The sequence below is a fragment of the Lepidochelys kempii genome, chromosome 3 (assembly GCF_965140265.1).
Source record: "Lepidochelys kempii isolate rLepKem1 chromosome 3, rLepKem1.hap2, whole genome shotgun sequence".
In the NCBI taxonomy this organism is placed as follows: Eukaryota; Metazoa; Chordata; order Testudines; family Cheloniidae; genus Lepidochelys; species Lepidochelys kempii.
This window is the reverse complement of record NC_133258.1, coordinates 119,230,979-119,248,312: the sequence shown is the minus strand read 5'-3', so window position 1 is coordinate 119,248,312 and position 17,334 is coordinate 119,230,979. Positions and strand designations below refer to the sequence as shown.

Below are 17,334 nucleotides of genomic sequence, written 5' to 3'. Positions count from 1 at the left end.
GAATAAAACTAATTCAGAGCACACTCCTTTAGTGCTTCTCTAGAACTACAATGTCAATCGGGAGAGAAAGCCTTTGACTTGTGTTAAGATCATTCTCCACAGCTGATGTCAAATTCTGCTCTCAGTCAGACACATGAAAATTCAAAGCAATTCCACTCACTCTGGGTGTACACCAGAGTCACTCCAGATTTACATCTATGTAACAGAGAACAGAATTTGACCCCTTTAATTAACCCCCCTTCCCTCAGATAATAACAGAAAAATGACTGACTTTATGCATGACAGCCATGGAACTATCAGCATTCAGTCATTCTGTTTTTGCTTCCCCAGGATTGTTGCTAAGCACAAACAATGCAAGTGATGGCTTGTGGGGGGACCTGCTGTCCTGTGCAGATCTTCTCACTATACCAGTCTAGATCTCCTCTTCAGGCAGCAGGAACTTGTGGTAAGACCCTCCCATCCAGCCATTTGGGGCTCTGTTGTTGCTTAAAGCCCTGCAAACTGTAAGGTGAAAAGATGATGTTCTTAATTTCTATGGCAGAAAGTGATGGACAATTGGCCTGGAAGGAACCCCTAGGCAGCAGTCTCATAGCTCTATTATAAACCCATTTTGGCTATCAACCCTACTTGCCATCTGGGCCCAAGGAAACATGTAAGGATTATTTTAAAGAGGGGCAGAATTCAATAGGGGTAGGAAATCCGTGGGATAATCAGTACCCTCTCTGGTCTTGGTTGGAATCGGCATGGATTCACAGAAACCCAGCCTGACAGCAACAAAATTAGATGATGGTATTAGAGTTAAACAAAGGGCTTGCGTGACAACTGCTGGATTTTTCTATAATTACACACATACCAGAGAGTCTGAACTCAAATGGCAGATCACCGAGACCTGGTAATACATCAGAACTGTAAAGGACTATCCTCAGAGTCTCTCTGGCATCCAAGCATGAGGGTGTTTGATGATTTTGTCAGCAATATCAAGCAGGGAAGAGAGGGTCTCAGTAAATATGAGGGAATATGAGAAATCTTGTCAACTCTGGAGCCTGTCAGACATCTAAGACACATAATCTGCAGATCCAGAGAGACCTGCAGATGTCAGGAGAAGCTGCAGTGGCCTTGTATTATTTCCCTTGTGGGAATTACTGCAGAAGTGTGGAATGTCAAGAAGCAGTAAATGCAGAATGATAACACACACATTTCAAAATGTCCACAACAATCTATTTTTTACTATACATATCTCCTCACACCCTAATTGGTGGAAGGCAGTGCAGGGGAAGATAATTTAATTCCAAGAAACTCCCTGTCCGCCCTTTGCACCTATCTAGCAACCCTTTATTTCACTCAGCTTTTACATGGACACTGTATCCCTAATACCAGTAAACATCAACACAGAACGATGTCAAACCAAATACATGTTCAGTATGTAGAGATTGCTATTGCTGGTTTACATATTATATATACAAGTGCAGGAAGGAAAAAATGTCATGAGGCAAAAGTCAGATCTGTTACCTCAGTGTCCAAAAGAAAGTAACAAACCAAAACCCAATTTTCTTGAGCCCCATTTATATTTTAAAAAATATGTAAAACCTAAATTTAAAAAATGGCCTATTCATTTATTATGTGGTTTGATGATGTGGGAGGAGATCCCTAACTACTGGAATCTGGGGGCATGGCTACACTTGCAGATGTAGAGCACTGTGAGTTAAACCCGCCTTTGTAGAGCTCAGTAGGGAAAGCGCTGCAGTCTGTCCACACTGACAGCTGCAAGTGCACTGGTGTGGCCATATTTGTGGCACTTGCAGCGGCATTGGGAGCGGTGCATTGTGGGCAGCTATCCCAAAGAGAACCTCTTCCCATTCTCGCACTGTGGCTTGTGGGAAGGGGATGGGGGGCATTCTGGGTCCTGTCCCAACACCCCGTGATGCATTGGTTCGCATTCCAGCAATCCTTGTGCTTCCGTCGACTGCTGGAATCGTGTTGATACAAGTTTGCAGGGCCATTAATCGCATCCTACTCAGAAGAACTGTGACTCTGGGTAACGTGCATGACATTGTGGCTGGCTTTGCACAAATGGGTTTCCCTAACTGCAGAGGGGCAATAGATGGAACACACATTCCATTTCTGGCACCAGCCACCTTGCCTCTGAGTAGGTTAATTGGAAGAGGTATTTCTCTATGGTTCTCCAGGTGCTTGTGGATCACCATGGGTGTTTCATTGACATTAACACAGGCTGGTCCAGAAAGGTGCATCACGCACGCATCTTTCGGAACACTGGCCTGTTCAGGAAGCTGCAAGTCGGGACCTTTTCCCCCAGACCAGAAGATCACTGTAGGGGAAGTCAAAATGCCCATTGTGATCCTTGGAGACCCCGCTTACCCTTTGATGCCGTGGTGTATGAAACCCTACGCAGAGGGGCTTGACAGCAGCAAAGAGCAGTTCAACAACAGGCTGAGCCGGTGCAGAATGACTGTGGAGTGCGCTTTTGGCCGGTTAAAGGGCCACTGCTGCTCTCTGTATGGGAAGCTGGACCTAGTCAATGACAGCATCCCTGAGGCTATATCTGTGTGCTGTACCTACCATAACATTTGTGAAGGGAAGGGAGAATGATTCACTCAGCCATAGAATTCAGAGGTTCAACACCTGGAGGCTGAATTTGAAAAGCCAGAGAGCAGGGCTATTAGAGGGGTCCAGTGTGGGGCTGCAAAGATTAGGGATGCCTTAAGGGAGTAATCTGAGGCTGAAAGCCAACAGTAATGTCTGGTGTGGTGCCCTGCACAGGAGTGAAGTGCGGTAGGAATCTGTGTTTGCTATGTATGATACACTGACTTGCAGTGCCTGTTGCTTTCCTGGGATAAGGTTTATTTTACATGATGCAATAATAAAGAATGTTTTCAAAGCCAAAAAATCAATTTATTGAAAAGAAACACAACACAACTGCTTGGGAAACACAAAGGGGTGGGTAGGGGAATGGTACAATCACAGATTTGCATATGTCCTGTCTGGAGTGCTGTACTTCAGGATGGCTATACTGCATGGTGATTGGGGTTGAGTGCAGTGGGTAAGGGTCAGTTTTCAGGGCTTGGTGGTGAAACCACAGGTGTTGGAGGCAGCTGGTGGCAATAAGAACCCAGATGTTGGGGAAAGTGGGTTGGAGGTGACATGGTGGCACAAGGGAAAGTTTTGGGACAAGGGCTGCAGAGGTGGGTGGGCATGGTAGTCCTCCGCCTGCAAGCGCCTGGCTTGAGTCCACTTGACGCTCCATGATGCTTATCAGCCGCTCTGTGCTTTGGTGCTGGTGATCTGCATTCTGCTGGTGGACCCTCCTTTCACTCTCCCGCCACTCCTGCACTTTTTTATTTTCATTAATTGAATGCCACATGACTTCATACAGCATGTCCTCTTTGCTTCTACACGGCCTCTTCCTGATTCTTTGCAGCCTCTCAGCCGTTGATAACACGGATGGCTGAGATCTCAAGGTTGCATCTGTAAAGGCAAAATGCAACACTTAACAGAGGCAGCATTGTTCACACCAGATGGAGCAATGATTCCCCCGTAATCAAGGGCAAGCACAGACGTGAGCTGTAGCTCACGAAAGCTTATGCTCAAATAAATGTGTTAGTCTCTAAGGTGCCACAAGTACTCCTTTTCTTTTTGCAAATACAGACTAACATGGCTGCTACTCTGAAACCTGACAATAGCATAGTTTGCCTGTCCCAAAGCGAGCGCACATAACCCATGGGAGCCCCAAAATGATGAATAAGCACAGGGTCAAGCATGACTGATTGATTGTTTCATGGCTGTACTGTCCTCTGGGTTTCTGTGCCTTGGGGAGAGCCAACAGCGGCAGGGGGCCCCTTTACTGAACACTGTCCCCACATTTTCCACAGGAGTTTGTCCTGGATGATATCTCGCTGCTGAGGGTGACCAGGGAAGCAAGAGAGGGTCTTCTACTGCAATGCAGCTTCTGCCCTGGCCTATATGCAGCTTGCCTGTGTGCAGCAATGGTCCCCCTGTGCCTCATGGCACAGTGGCGCGGACAAGTTAGTCTTACTGGGACGAGGACAACAGTGGCTCTCCCAAAAAACCTGCGCAAGTAATTGCCCAACTTCTGGATGAGATCTCTGAAGAGATCACTGAGGCTGATTACAGTGATGTGAGAGAGCACATCAATGCCCTATTCTGCATCTAGGCCCTAACCCTCCTCACCCCAAGAGCCTGCACCGAATAACTTACTTCCCAAAATAAAAGCCACTTACCTGGAACCTCCTCTGGTGTTTGTCCTTCCCCAAGCACCAGCCACCACGACTGGCTACCTTCCTCTTGGCTTGAGAGCAGCTCCTGGTTGCATGCATCTAGGGATTCTGGGGTGTCTTCCTCTGCCGGAGCACCCTAGCTCCCGCTTCGCTGCTCCTCCTCCTCCTCCCGCCTTGTTGAACTGGCCTCTGAGGTGTCCATGGTGGTACTTGGCATGGAGGTGGGGTCACCCCCAAGTATCACGTCCAGCTCTTTGTAGAAACGGCAGGTTGCAGGGACAGCACCGGAGCGGCTGTTTGCCTCTCAGGCTTTGTGGTAGGCATTCCACAGCTCCTTCACTTTAACCCTGCACTGCAGTGCGTCCCGCTCATGGCCCCTCTCCATCATATCCCTTGATATCTGCCCAAAGACATCATAATTACTAGTGCTGGAGTGCAGCTGGGACTGGACAGCTCCCTCCCCCCCAAACACTGATGAGGTCCAGTGCCTCGTCATTGCTCCATATTGGGCATCACCTGGCGTGTGGAGGCATGGTCACCTGGAAAGATTCGCTGAGAGCACTCCACGCCTGGCTGAGCAAACAGGAAGAGGATTTTCAAAATTCCCAGAGAATTTAAAGGGCAGGTCTGACAGTTGGTCACCTGAGGGCAGGGCAGTAGAGTTCAAAGGGATGACCAGCGTGGCTAGCAAAGGCATTGTGGGACACTTCTGGAGGCTGATCACGGCGCATTAACAGACCAGGGCGTCCACACTGGCGCCGCGGCGCTCCAGCAGAGGGCACAGCAAACGTTATTCCACTCGCCGAGGTGGAGTGCCTGCAGCGCTGTAGCCGCGGAGACAGAGCGTTCCTTGCCAGCGTGGATGGGTAGTGAGCTAGGGCGCCCGGGGCTCCTTTATTGCGCTGTAACTCGCAAGCGTAGCCAAATCCTGGGTGTTGCTGACAGTACTCCCACATGAACCTTCTTGTGAGGGAACAGTATAAACAATAATACTGACAAGCTCAAAGGAGACCATGGCTCCAAGAACATACATAGACCAACTCTTCACAAACAAAGCTCTTGCGGTCATACAAATGTGCTTGGTAATAAAAATTATGGAAAAGAAAATGTTCTCTAAAGAGAACCAGTTGCAAACTTTCCCAGAAGATATTCAGTGCCTCTTCAAAACTTGCAGATACTGACTATAACGGATCATAATATTTTAACTGCAAATTCAAAATTTTAAAGTTTCACAAAGGTTTCAAATGGACATGTTTCATTTTTTAAAAATTGTGCAAAATTTTCACAGAAATAAAAAAGTAAACAGTCGTCAAAACTATTGGCACACTGCTGGCTCAGGACTGGGGAAGCACCAGGTGAATCATATGCCACCTTTGCACCAGCTCCAGGAGCTGTGTTCTCCGCCCTGCGTTTCAGGGGGGATCTAGCCTTGTACTTTCACCCTGCTTTCATGTTTCAGTTCTCATATGTGAATTCGGTGTGCAAATATGCACCTATGTAAACTCAATGCAGGCACATTCAGGCCTCCTATTTATAATGTGAGCATGCAAAACAAATCCTGACCTACATGGAGAAGTTCTCTGCCAAGGCCAAATAATAAACTTTCCCATTAAATCAAGCTTTTGGCATCAAAACTGATCTGAATGAAGTACTTTAGAGTAGAATGTGATTACTCAACTAAAACACAGACAACCGGTCTCTAGAAAGACTGAGTATAATTTTATCTTGTTTCTTCTTCCATTTGAAATAAGCAATTATGGGGAACTCATTGGTCCTTGAAAGGTGCTTGACTTACAGCCCTGGAGAATTAAGTCCAATTTTTTCACAGGACAGGTAGAGCACAGGAAGGGTCAATGTAAACTGCCTCATATTGCCCTGTCAAGTATACGATCAAAAAAGTTTGGAAGATTTTATTTCTAGAGATGAAAGGATAGCTCAGGTCTTATGCTCATTCCATCCTTGGCCTCTCTACTTAGATGACAAAGTGGTTTTCAATTAGTAGCAATTGTGGTGGTGGATTTATTATTTTAGTGCCTGGATCTCTCACTCAGGAATGCAGACTTCTTGTGCTGGGTACAAAACACATACAGTAACTCCTCACTTAATGTTGTAGTTATGTTCCTGAAAAATGCGACTTTAAGCGAAACGATGTGAAGCGAATCCAATTTCCCCATAAGAATTAATGTAAATAGGGGGAGTTTGGTTTCAGGGAAATTTTTTTTGCCAGACAAAAGACATTATATTATATAAACTTATAGTTCATCATTTAACAGTGAGGCATTCCCTGGGAAATATCCCACCCTCTTCCACCCCGACTCCACCACCTCAACCAAGCTTTACAATCATCATTGCTGTGTACAGTATTAGTTTGTTTAAAACTTATATATTGTGTGTGTATGCTGACTCCACTCTAAGTACACTGCCCTTTTAAGTAGATCAGCAAGTTGAGACAGCAGCTACTGCCAGCAAGTTCCCTTTGTCCTGAGCCCTGTTGTGTGTCCCCATACTCTATGGAGATGGGGTAAGTGGGGGTAGGGGGACACCCTCACATTAGCAACTCTCCCTCCCCCCGCGCAGCAAGCAGGAGGCTCCTGGGAGCAGTTCCAAGGCAGAGGGCAGGAGCAGCACACAGCAGTGGGGGCAGGGACAGTTGAATGGCTTGGCAATTGATAGCCTTCTGGGGGGCTGCTGCACAGGGAACTTAGGGGAGTGGGGAGCTGATAAGGGCAGGGCCATCCTTACCCATACGCAGAGTATGCAGCTGCATAGGATACCAGGAAATTTGCACCAAATTTCCTGGTGCCCTGTGCAGCTGTGTGCTGCTCCAGCCCCTGCTCCGGCTCTTCCCCAGGGTCCCAGACCCTGCCTCTTCCCTTCCCTGCTCTACCCCAGCCCTGCCCCCACTCTCCTGAGCTCTGCAACAGGACTGGGCCTGCAGTCACTGGCAGCAGGCAGTGCAGCGACCCAGACCCAGCCGCATTGCTGGTGAGTTCTGGGGGGTGGTTCCCTCCTGCCCCCCAAGCCAGCCCTGCCCCATCCCCAGAGGCCTGGGGCCCGCTCCCCTCCCACAGAGGGGCTGCATAGGGCCCCAGAATAGCTAGAGAGGGTCCTGGATAAGGGGGCTGCTGGCTCACCCTGGTTGCAAGCCCCCACCACTATCTCCAACAGGCTGCTCTCTCTGCAAGCAGTGGACAAAGCAGGCAGCTGCCAAACCTTATAAAGGAGCTCTTTTAAAGTTGTGTAATGCATGTTCCCTAATTGATCAGCAAAGTAACACCAAAACAGCGTTATCCAGGACAACTTTAAGTGAGGAGTTACTGTATTAAGAGATAATCTGGCCCCTGTTATATTGAAAGGTGCCCACAGGGGGTCTTGATGAACAACCAACCAGACCCCGTAAGGAGATTTAAACACCCTGGTTCATCTGGCCATTAAAGCTCTGAGGTTCCTTTGTACTGCAGAGCAGCTAGACTAAAGGAGGCGTCATACCCATGTTCATCTTTGAAGGTCACTTGGTGCCAGAGGAGTTCTGATGCGTTTTCCAATATGTAATACTCAGGGATTGAAAAGGAAGATCAAACTATTTTGCTCAGCAACTGATTTTGATGCGAGTTCCAGACAGAGAACTCAAGCAGCTGCTTCTGGGCAAAGGGCAGTGGTGCCTGACTTGAGGTTTCTGCAAGGGGAAGTTGCCTGTATGCAATCTGTTAGCACCTCTGTTTTAATGAACAGGACTTAGCGTAATTTGCTTATTTACAAAACACACACTAGAAAATGCCCAACTCTGCATCACTACCTGTTATGTACTAGCTCAGGGATTCTCACAGTAAATTTTTTGGTGGCCTCAGAGTGCAGCCATCAACTCTTGCTGGTGGCTACACTGACAATTTTTCCTAAAATATTTAATTGACTTTAGGAAAAATCAATAAATTACAATGATTTGGACATGTGTGCATATTTATTTATTTAGGGTTTTTTCAGATTCAGTAATAAAAATAATTTACAGTTGTCTATTCTTTACTGGACATAAACAGAATAGAAACACAAAAGGTGCTTCACATGTTCTTGTCTTTTTTGTTATTTCTTTTGTTTTTTTGGTTGCGCTTTTTTTGCTTCTTCTAAGACTTGCTAGCTGGTAAGTCTTCTGCTGTGAAAAGAGATATTTGCCAATATCACTTTTCACAGCAGACTTACTCAGCCGCCGCAAGCCCTGGGACAGATTAAGCCCTGGATGGGGAGATGGGCAGGGAGGCAGCAGGGCCCAGGGCCAATAGGTGGTGGGTGGGTAGGGGATGGTGAGCCTGGGGCCAGAACCTGAACCAGAACCTGCCACTGCACAGATGGAGCCCGAAGCCCCATAGCTGAAGCCTGCCTCCCCTACTCCCAGGAAAGTGGGGAATTCACTAGCTGCCTGCACCTCCAGTGTGTGTGTCTCCAGAGTGGGGCAGAGCCCAACTGCTGCTGGCAGCCCTGGGAGAAGGGCCACTGCTTTGTGTCCCTCACCCCCTTCACAGCCGAAGAGGCTGTGGCCGCAAGAAAAGGCCCTGGTGGTCGCATGCAGCCACAGTGACCGCATTTGAGAAACACTCTAGCAGACTGTCAAGGGGCCTACCTGCCCTATAGAGCACCTTGCCTAAACATCCCCTTCAGAGGTTCTCAAGAATAATTCAGAGGCTCACAGCCAATAACAAACCAGTTTCCATTAAAGGGGTTTATCAACATAAAATAAACCCAAAGTAAAGCCAAAAACCCATGCCCATTCTCTTCCATCCCCACCTCTGATTGGTCCCTCTTCCCTGAGGTCTGTCTGGCTCAAAGTTTCCCCACTAGGCACAATTTCCATTCCTCCAAGGCTCTGCTCGGTCTCTCCTCACAGCCAGGGGTGAAAGTAACTTAAAAGGACCTGCTGGTACTCCGGAGTCCTGAGGAGGGGGCAGGGCCTCTAATGGAAGAGGCGGGGCCTTTAAATCCCCAGGCCCTTTAAATCAGGATTTAAAGGCCCAGGGCTAGGGCTGCGGTAGCAGCAGCTGGGAGCCCCAGGCCCTTTAAATCACCCCCTGAGCTCCCAGCTGCAGAGGCGGCTGGGAGCCCTGGGGCAATTTAAAGGGCCCAGGGCTGCTGCTACCACAGTGGAGCCCCAGGTCCTTTAAATTGCTGACGGAGCCCCGGGGGTCCAGCAGCAAGGCCTGAGGCTCCGGCTGCCACTACCCTCCAGGGCCCTTTAAATTGTCCCTGGAGCAGCGGCGGCTGGGCTCTGCTGGCTATTTAGAGGGCCTGGGGTGGTAGAGGCAGTGGGAGCCCCAGACCCTTTAAATAGCTGCCAGAGCCCCTCCACCACTATCCCAGGACTTTGGCAGGCTCCGAGGGCTATTTAAAGGGCCCAGGACTCCTGCTGCCTCTACTGCCCCAGGCCCTTTAAATCATCCCCGGAGCCCTGGGGTAGCGGCAGCGGGGCTACAGCGGCAATTTAAAGGGCCCAGGGTGGTAGCGGTGGCAGAAGCCTGGGCCCTTTATATCACCACCCGAGCCCCGCCGCCGCTACCCCGGGGCTCTGGCAATTTAAAGGGCCCAGGGCTCCAGCTGCTGCTGGGAACCCCAGGCCCTTTAAATTGCCACCTGGGGAAGCCCCGATACTGAGCACCGGCTCTTGCACGCAGGGGTGGCAAGTTTGTGGAAATTTTGGTGGTGCCCAGAACCTGCCCCTGCCCAAACTCTGCCCCCCCCCCCCCAAACTCCACCCCTAACCCTCTCCCCGCTGGCAGCAGCAAGCTCTGGGTAGGGGCCTCCCCCCCCCCAGCAGCACACTCATCCACACCACTGACACTGCACGTGCTCCTAGGGCTCCTCTCAAGTCCAGGAATCTCCCTTGCCTCCCCTGTGGTGGGTGCCATGGGGGGGGGCTGCCCCTCACTGTAGCCTCACTGGGAGTGGGGGAGAGGGGACTGCCCCTTGCCCAGTGTGGGGCAGGAGCAGTGACTGCGGGCAACAGGGGTGGCTGTACTGGTGGAGGGTCCCGCCGGAAAATGAAAGGGTCTGAGGGGGAAGGGCAGGGTGAGGGCAGCCTGCCCTGACAGTAGTGTTGGGGGGGCACTAGGACCATACGGCAGCAGTTTTTGTAGGGAGGCAGCCTGGAGCTGCAGGGGAGAGACAGGGATGCTGTGCTCTGGGACACAGGGAGGCCCACGGGGGCAGCAAGGCAGGGGGTCCAGGGGACACTCGAGTGGGGGGGCAGCAGGTGGGACCAGGGGGGAGACTCAGCCCCGAACATTGGTGGAGCTGGGCCCCAGGGCCCTCAATATTGCTGGAGCCACGAGCCCATATAACTCACCTCTGCTGCTTGACGGTTTGTCATACCAGGGTGTACAGGCTTACTTTCAGCTCTGCTCCCAGCTCCTCTTTGGCACATCCATTATCAGGCCAGTAGTCTCCCCCTTTGCAGTCAGAGGATTGCAAAGGTCTCTTGTCTAGGCCAGGGCTTCTAGCTCACTCACAGCTCTCCCCCTACAGCTTTGCCATCTGCTGTCTCTCCCTTTAGAAGGTCCAGGTGCCTTCCTTAAAACCCAGTTGGGGAGCCAGGCAATTACCCACAGGTGAACTGGATCTTGCTCCCTCTTAAAAAGGCCAGTCACCCTATGATACTGATCCTTTTAATTATGGACTCAGACACATCCAATTTGCCCCCAGGCAGTTCAGTTCTGCAGGGTCAGATGATCCACAGCTGAAATATCTAACTCTACTGATAGCAGCAGACCATGTTAAGCAATAAACTATTTACTGTGCTAAGCCAGTCAATCAAAACTAACACTGTACTGTGGGTACACCAAATCAAGATTGCAATTTATCAGATAAAATATTATACTCCAGATGTCCCCACAGGCGCATATGACAGGATAGAAACCTCACTGTAGTTTCTAATCTCTGTTGACTCAAGTAAAGGCTCACTCCTAATCACCCCCAACTTTTAGGAAGTTTAGGTGCTCAATCTCTACTCAATGGATTGGAGGCCACTTACAGATGTGAAATTAAACCATATAGAAACCTGGGGTATATTTTGTATCTGTTTCCCCCATCTCTCAAAACAGAAACAAGGAGCCTTTTGAGAAAGCTAAAGGACAATAAATTTAAAACTGACAAAAGGATTTTTTTTAATGCAAAGTATAATTAGGCAGTGGAACTTACTGCCACAAGGTATCATTGAAGCCAAGAGTTCTTGCAGGATTCGAAACCAGACTGGACATTTATAGGGATAAACAAGAATGTCCAGAGTTTTAACAGCAGGGAGCGGGGAGACAGGGGAATCACCACACTACCACACCCAGAACCCAAGAACTTTGGAAAGGGATATAAATCTTCATATTTCAAGGCTTATGCCAATCTCTAACTACTGGAGTTAAGAGGAAACTTTCCCTGAGGCAGGTATTCCATAACTGCCTGTTACAGGGTTTCTTGCACCTTTCTCTGAATGATCTGGTGCTAGACCCTGTCACGGACAGGATACTAGAGTAGATTCTGATCCAGTCTGGCATGTCCTAGGTTGCATTTGTAATGAAACCTAAAAGCAGGCACATTTTATATGTCTGGCATTTGCAGAAGTTTCCTGCAGCTCTATTTTCAAGCTGTCTGCACTGATTTTATGTTTTATGAAATGCACTGAGAGATTTCAAATGAAACACTAATTAAAAGTCTCCTGATTACTTTAATCAGAAACTAAAGAAATTAAACTGTCTCCAGAAACCTCTCTATGCAATCTCCAGTGTGCCTGGAGCTAGACCTGATTAAATGAGCCTGCATGATTTATTTGGGCAGTATGAATGCCACCTCCTGGCTCTGAGGGAATTGAATTAGAAGAAATAAATCTTTATACCTGGTTCCCTATGAAAGAGTTGAAGCCATTAGTTGATTACTAGTGGAAGCAAACTTCCAGCCTCACTCAAGTTTCTCTGCATAACCGCAACTTTTCTAGTTTTGTACTGGTAACAGAGAAGGATGTAGAAGGGTAAAGGCTAATTCTTCCTGAAGTGCCATCCTAGATTAATCGAGAAAAGGGCATTAGTTTTTCTTATCTTTTGATAGGAGAATGTGATCAAAATTCATCTTATTCATAAAGCTGATTTCTACAGAGCCGGTGCTTCAGAACCCACTAGAGGTAATAGTTATGGGGACTTAGAAGATTACTCTCAAGAGAGGTTTCAGAGTAGCAGCTGTGTTAGTCTGTATCCACAAAAAGAAAAGGAGTACAACCAAAACACTAACCCAGGAACCTATCCTTGCAACAAAGCCTGTTGCCAACTGTGTCCATATAGCTATTCAGGGGACACCATCATAGGGCCTAATCACATCAGCCAGACTATCAGAGGCTCATTCACCTGCACATCTACCAATGTGATATATGCCATCATGTGCCAGCAATGCCCCTCTGCCATGTACATTGGCCAAACTGGGCAGTCTCTATGTAAAAGAATAAATGGACACAAATCAGATGTCAAGAATTATAACATTCATAAACCAGTCGGAGAACACTTCAGTCTCTTTGGTCACTCGATTACAGATCTAAAAGTGACAATTCTTCAACAAAAAAACTTGAAAAACAGACTCCAACGAGAGACTGCTGAATTGGAATTAATTTGCAAACTGGATACAATTAACTTAGGCTTGAATAAAGACTGGGAGTGGATGGATCATTACACAAAGTAAAACTATTTCCCCATGTTTATTTCCCCCCCCCCCCCCCCCCCGTTCCTCAGACATTCTTGTCAACTGCTGGAAATGGCCCACCTTGATTATCACTACAAAAGGGTTCCCCTCTTCCCCCCCCCCTCCTGCTGGTAATATCTCACCTTTCCTGATCACTCTCGTTACAGTGTGAATGGTAACACCCATTGTTTCATGTTCTCTGTGTATATAAATCTCCTCACTGTATTTTCCACTGAAAGCATCCGATGAAGTGAGCTGTAGCTCACGAAAGCTTATGCTCAAATAAATTTGTTAGTCTTTAAGGTGCCACAAGTACTCCTTTTCTTTTTACTCTCAAGAGAGATTCCATAGTCCATACTGGAGAAGTTTGGGTCTAGACCTCAAGGACAAAGTGTCTCCTCATTACTTCCCTTCTCATTATATATTTGGTAAGGAAAATCTTGGGACTTCAGTAGCACTTTATTACTGCTGGGCAATTGTAGGACTCTTTCAACACTCACTCCTGCCAGCCAACAGTGAATGTAATTGAAAATATCGCTGCCTTAAGCTAATGTTGAGATTTATTTGACCTTTGGCTTGACTCGAAGTAAACGGTTCCTGCGTTTTGGTCTTGTGTTCCAGCCCGACACACGGAAAAAGGTTGGCCCAGATTCTGGGCTGTGCTGAGGCTGCTTTGATCGTAACTAAGCCGCGTGCAGTTGGCTGTTGGAGGATCTCTACACTGAAGAGTGATTCTCCAGTGGCATAATGATGCTGAAGGGTCTCCATTCCCCTTTCTGTGGCTTATTTGCCCCCAGACAATCCTCAGTTGCTGTATCAGACTCTTGAAGACACTGGCAGATAGCATGGTTTAGAACAGCCTAAATGCCTACAGCCCTTATATGTACAAAGGAGCACAGTACACAGCCATCTCAGGCTTGGGGAGTGCAAAGAGGGTTTAAAAGCACTTTTGCACACCCTCCTTCCAGAGTTTTACTGGGTGCTTCTGGGTTGCAGCCAAGGTTCTGGCACTTCAGCTCATTGGTACAAGCAGAAAGGACTAAATTCAAATCTTTCTGAGAATGAGAGTTTCAAGTCCTCATAGCTGATGGCAATTTGCCTCAGGGAACTCCTCAACTGCCATTGAGGAGTAGTTATGAAGAGATTCTCAGCATATTTGAGCTCCTTGTGCACCTCTCAGGACTCTGAAATATATGCGTACAGTGTAGCTGATACAATTTTAGACTTTGCAAGTAGATCTTCTGGGACTAAGAACACAATATCTGTCTGTCCCCATGGATGCTGAAAGAGGAGAGAATGGGACTCAGTTAAATTTTAAAATGATCTGACTTAGCAGCTTCACTTCTTGCATCAGACTCAAAGATACTGATATATTATGGAAAAAGAGTACTTGTGGCACCTTAGAGACTAACCAATTTATTTGAGCATGAGCTTTCGAGAGCTACAGCTCACTTCATCGGATGCATACCGTGGAAACTGCAGCAGACATTATATACACACAGAGATCATACACAGTGGGGTGGGAGGAGGTATTGTTTCATGATCTCTGTGTGTATATAATGTCTGCTGCAGTTTCCACGGTATGCATCCGATGAAGTGAGCTGTAGCTCACGAAAGCTCATGCTCAAATAAACTGGTTAGTCTCTAAGGTGCCACAAGTACTCCTTTTCTTTTTGCAAATACAGACTAACACGGCTGTTACTCTGAAACCTGATATATTATGAAGCCACATTTTATGGAACTGTTGTTGATGCAATTCAGGGGCACTCAAACCTTTTCATAGTGCAGGCCATATCTTAATAGACAGATTGTGTTGGAGACTGCCTCCCCTTCCATTGGGTATTGAATGTGGCAATTAATACCACTGCTTACTTAGAAAAGGAGTAACAGCAAAGCATTTATATATTTATTTATTTAAGTGCGGTGTAGCAGTTGAAAACAAGAAAAAGAGTCAACCACCATGCAAGAAACCAGCTGTCTATGGACAACCAGCATATGGTCTAAGAACGACTGGTGGTCTACAGACTACAGTTTGGAAGCCACTGGAATTCACTCTCCTGACGTTTTAGATATCAGGTGACTGTATCGAATTTAAAGAGTCATGTCCCAGTTAACCACACACTGTAATTCACCAATGAACTGAGGGAATACCTTCCATTTGTGTAGAGTAATGTCACTTCAGGTTAGTGAAGTGAACATTGATTTAATGTAACATTATCAAGTTTTGCTTCTAACAGGATTGTGTAGAACAGAAAAACTTAATTGGGACAGTTTAACTATAACCTCAGATATTAAGGGCAGTGATTTTCCTCTCTTTTGGGACTGTAAACCATTAATAATGATTATTATTTTTATACAAATATACTATATTTGCATATATATGTAACTGTGTAGTATAGTTACAGTGTTTGTGTTGTGTGTAGAGACAAAAAAAAAAAATCTTTCTTAAACATGGGAGACCAGAACTGCACACAGTATTTCAGATGAGGACACTCAACTAATTGACAGGTTTCCCCCAAATCTGTGAGAAATCTCCATAGATCAGAACATGAATGGAGGACCAGGACATTAACACAGAGGTTCTTTGCTGCAAAGTCCCACTCCTTCCAGTTGCTGCAGAACTCCCCATATTGCCAAGGTGTATACTGCGTGGAGGACAGCAGCATGGAGGATAATGCATACAGCATCAGCCTTATCTTCCATGGGGCAAACCCTGGAAGGCGAGGGGAGAGGAAATGACACAGCAGATACCGTCCACTAAGTATCATGTCCCCCAGAGCTACAGAGCACAAAGGCCTGTGGACTTGGGGAGGGGTTAGGGCTTCTGCAGGACTGGGGGAGGCTGATACTATTTCCCCTCCTGCATGCCCACCTACTCTGGTTTCTTCCAGGTTTGGCTTGCCTTCACATCCATTAGCAGATTGTAAAAGATCAGGCAGTATCAATACAAATCAATTGGCACAGGCCAAGTAATTTTTCAGAGGCAGGTTTATATTTGGACTGGAGAGCGTCCTAAACTCTCCATTATTCACTATTCACCAAAGGAGGAGAATTGTCAGGGCATCTAGAACTTGTATAGAGGTGAGTGTTTTTTAAAAAGTTGTATCTAGATTAACATTAAATAATATAAACAACAAGCACTGTCTGGAAATGACATCCCAGGACCTGTTAACGCTGTCACATTGTCAGAGCAATGTCATTACCATTACTATTCTCTTGAGTCAATAGGTCAGGGATTTACACTAAAATGTGGTAGTCCTTACTGGTTTGGAGCAACAATAGATAGTTGTAGATTCCTCTGCAATATTTGTCAACATGCATTGCCTCTATTATTATTATGATTGTATATAACTAACAATATAAGGCATTCTATAGACCAATAAGAGGAAAAGCTCCCAACCCAAAGAGTTTTCAATTTAATTAGACAGTGTAAAAACAAAGGTAAAGAGAATAAGAAGTAATGCAAAACCAGAGAAAATGAGTCAAGGTAACTGTGCATCTTGCTGGATGAGCAATTTAAAAAAAAACTGAGTTTAATAATTATGATTTTCTGTTGTTCAGGAGGGAGGAGACTGGGAGGTAAAGACAGAGAGGGTGGAGAAAAGTGCTGGGGGTTATAGACCCCTTGGAAGTGATGTACTTTAAGGAAGGACTAAGAGAAGAAGCAAACACAATAGACTGGACCACAGAATGATTTGTCCAGACAAATAGGTGAGAACATGGTGGTGTAAGGTCTCACAAGTGAGGAAAAGGGGCCTGGATTTACTCCTCCATCTTCTAGCTTTGACCTAAAATTGGTTTCTAGTACTGTGTGCAAGTCTTAGAAGACAAAGATGAAGACACTTTGACTGTAGCAGTGGAGGTGACTGACCTTTAAATGCAGGAAACAAATGTGACTGGGGTCAGAAAAGTGACTGTCAAAAAAGAATCTCTGAATACAACAGATCTCCTCTGACTGTGAATTCAGTCATTTTACTTTAGTGACAAAAATAAGATTTTATTACTCTTTACTCCTCTTAGCCCCACAAAGCCAACCCAGCTAAGGGAGAGCTACCTGCATTCTGTTTTTGCTCATGCATCACTAACACAATTACTGATTAAATTAAATTCCACTTACAGAACCTTAGGCCTGATCTACACTAGAAAATTAGGTCGGCATAACTATGTCACTCAGGGTGTGAAAAATCCACACCTCTGAGTGGCGTAGTTAAGCCAACCTAAGTCCCTGAGTAGACAGCGCTAGGTCAACAGAAGAATTCTTCTTCTTCTTTAAACCTAGCAACCACCAGCTGGGGAGTTGGATTAACTACACTGAAGCATTACAGCAACACAGCTGCAGCTGCGCCACTGTAGCATTTTAAATGTAAACAAGCTCTTAATCTGGGAA

At 46.6% G+C, this 17,334-nt stretch overlaps 1 protein-coding gene across 1 annotated transcript in view; it reads right to left on the bottom strand.

Annotated features, from left to right (window-relative positions):
• Positions 1–2,940: 2,940 nt before the first annotated feature.
• The window catches only part of ZDHHC14 (zDHHC palmitoyltransferase 14), a 169,120-nt gene continuing 154,726 nt past the window's right edge, over positions 2,941–17,334 (bottom strand). Inside the window, exons 9-10 of the transcript XR_012158100.1 lie at positions 4,257–4,653; positions 2,941–3,483 (exon numbers count right to left, since the gene is read on the bottom strand). The gene's annotated coding sequence lies outside the window, so the exon portion shown is untranslated. The remainder of the gene's footprint in view (positions 3,484–4,256; positions 4,654–17,334) is intronic.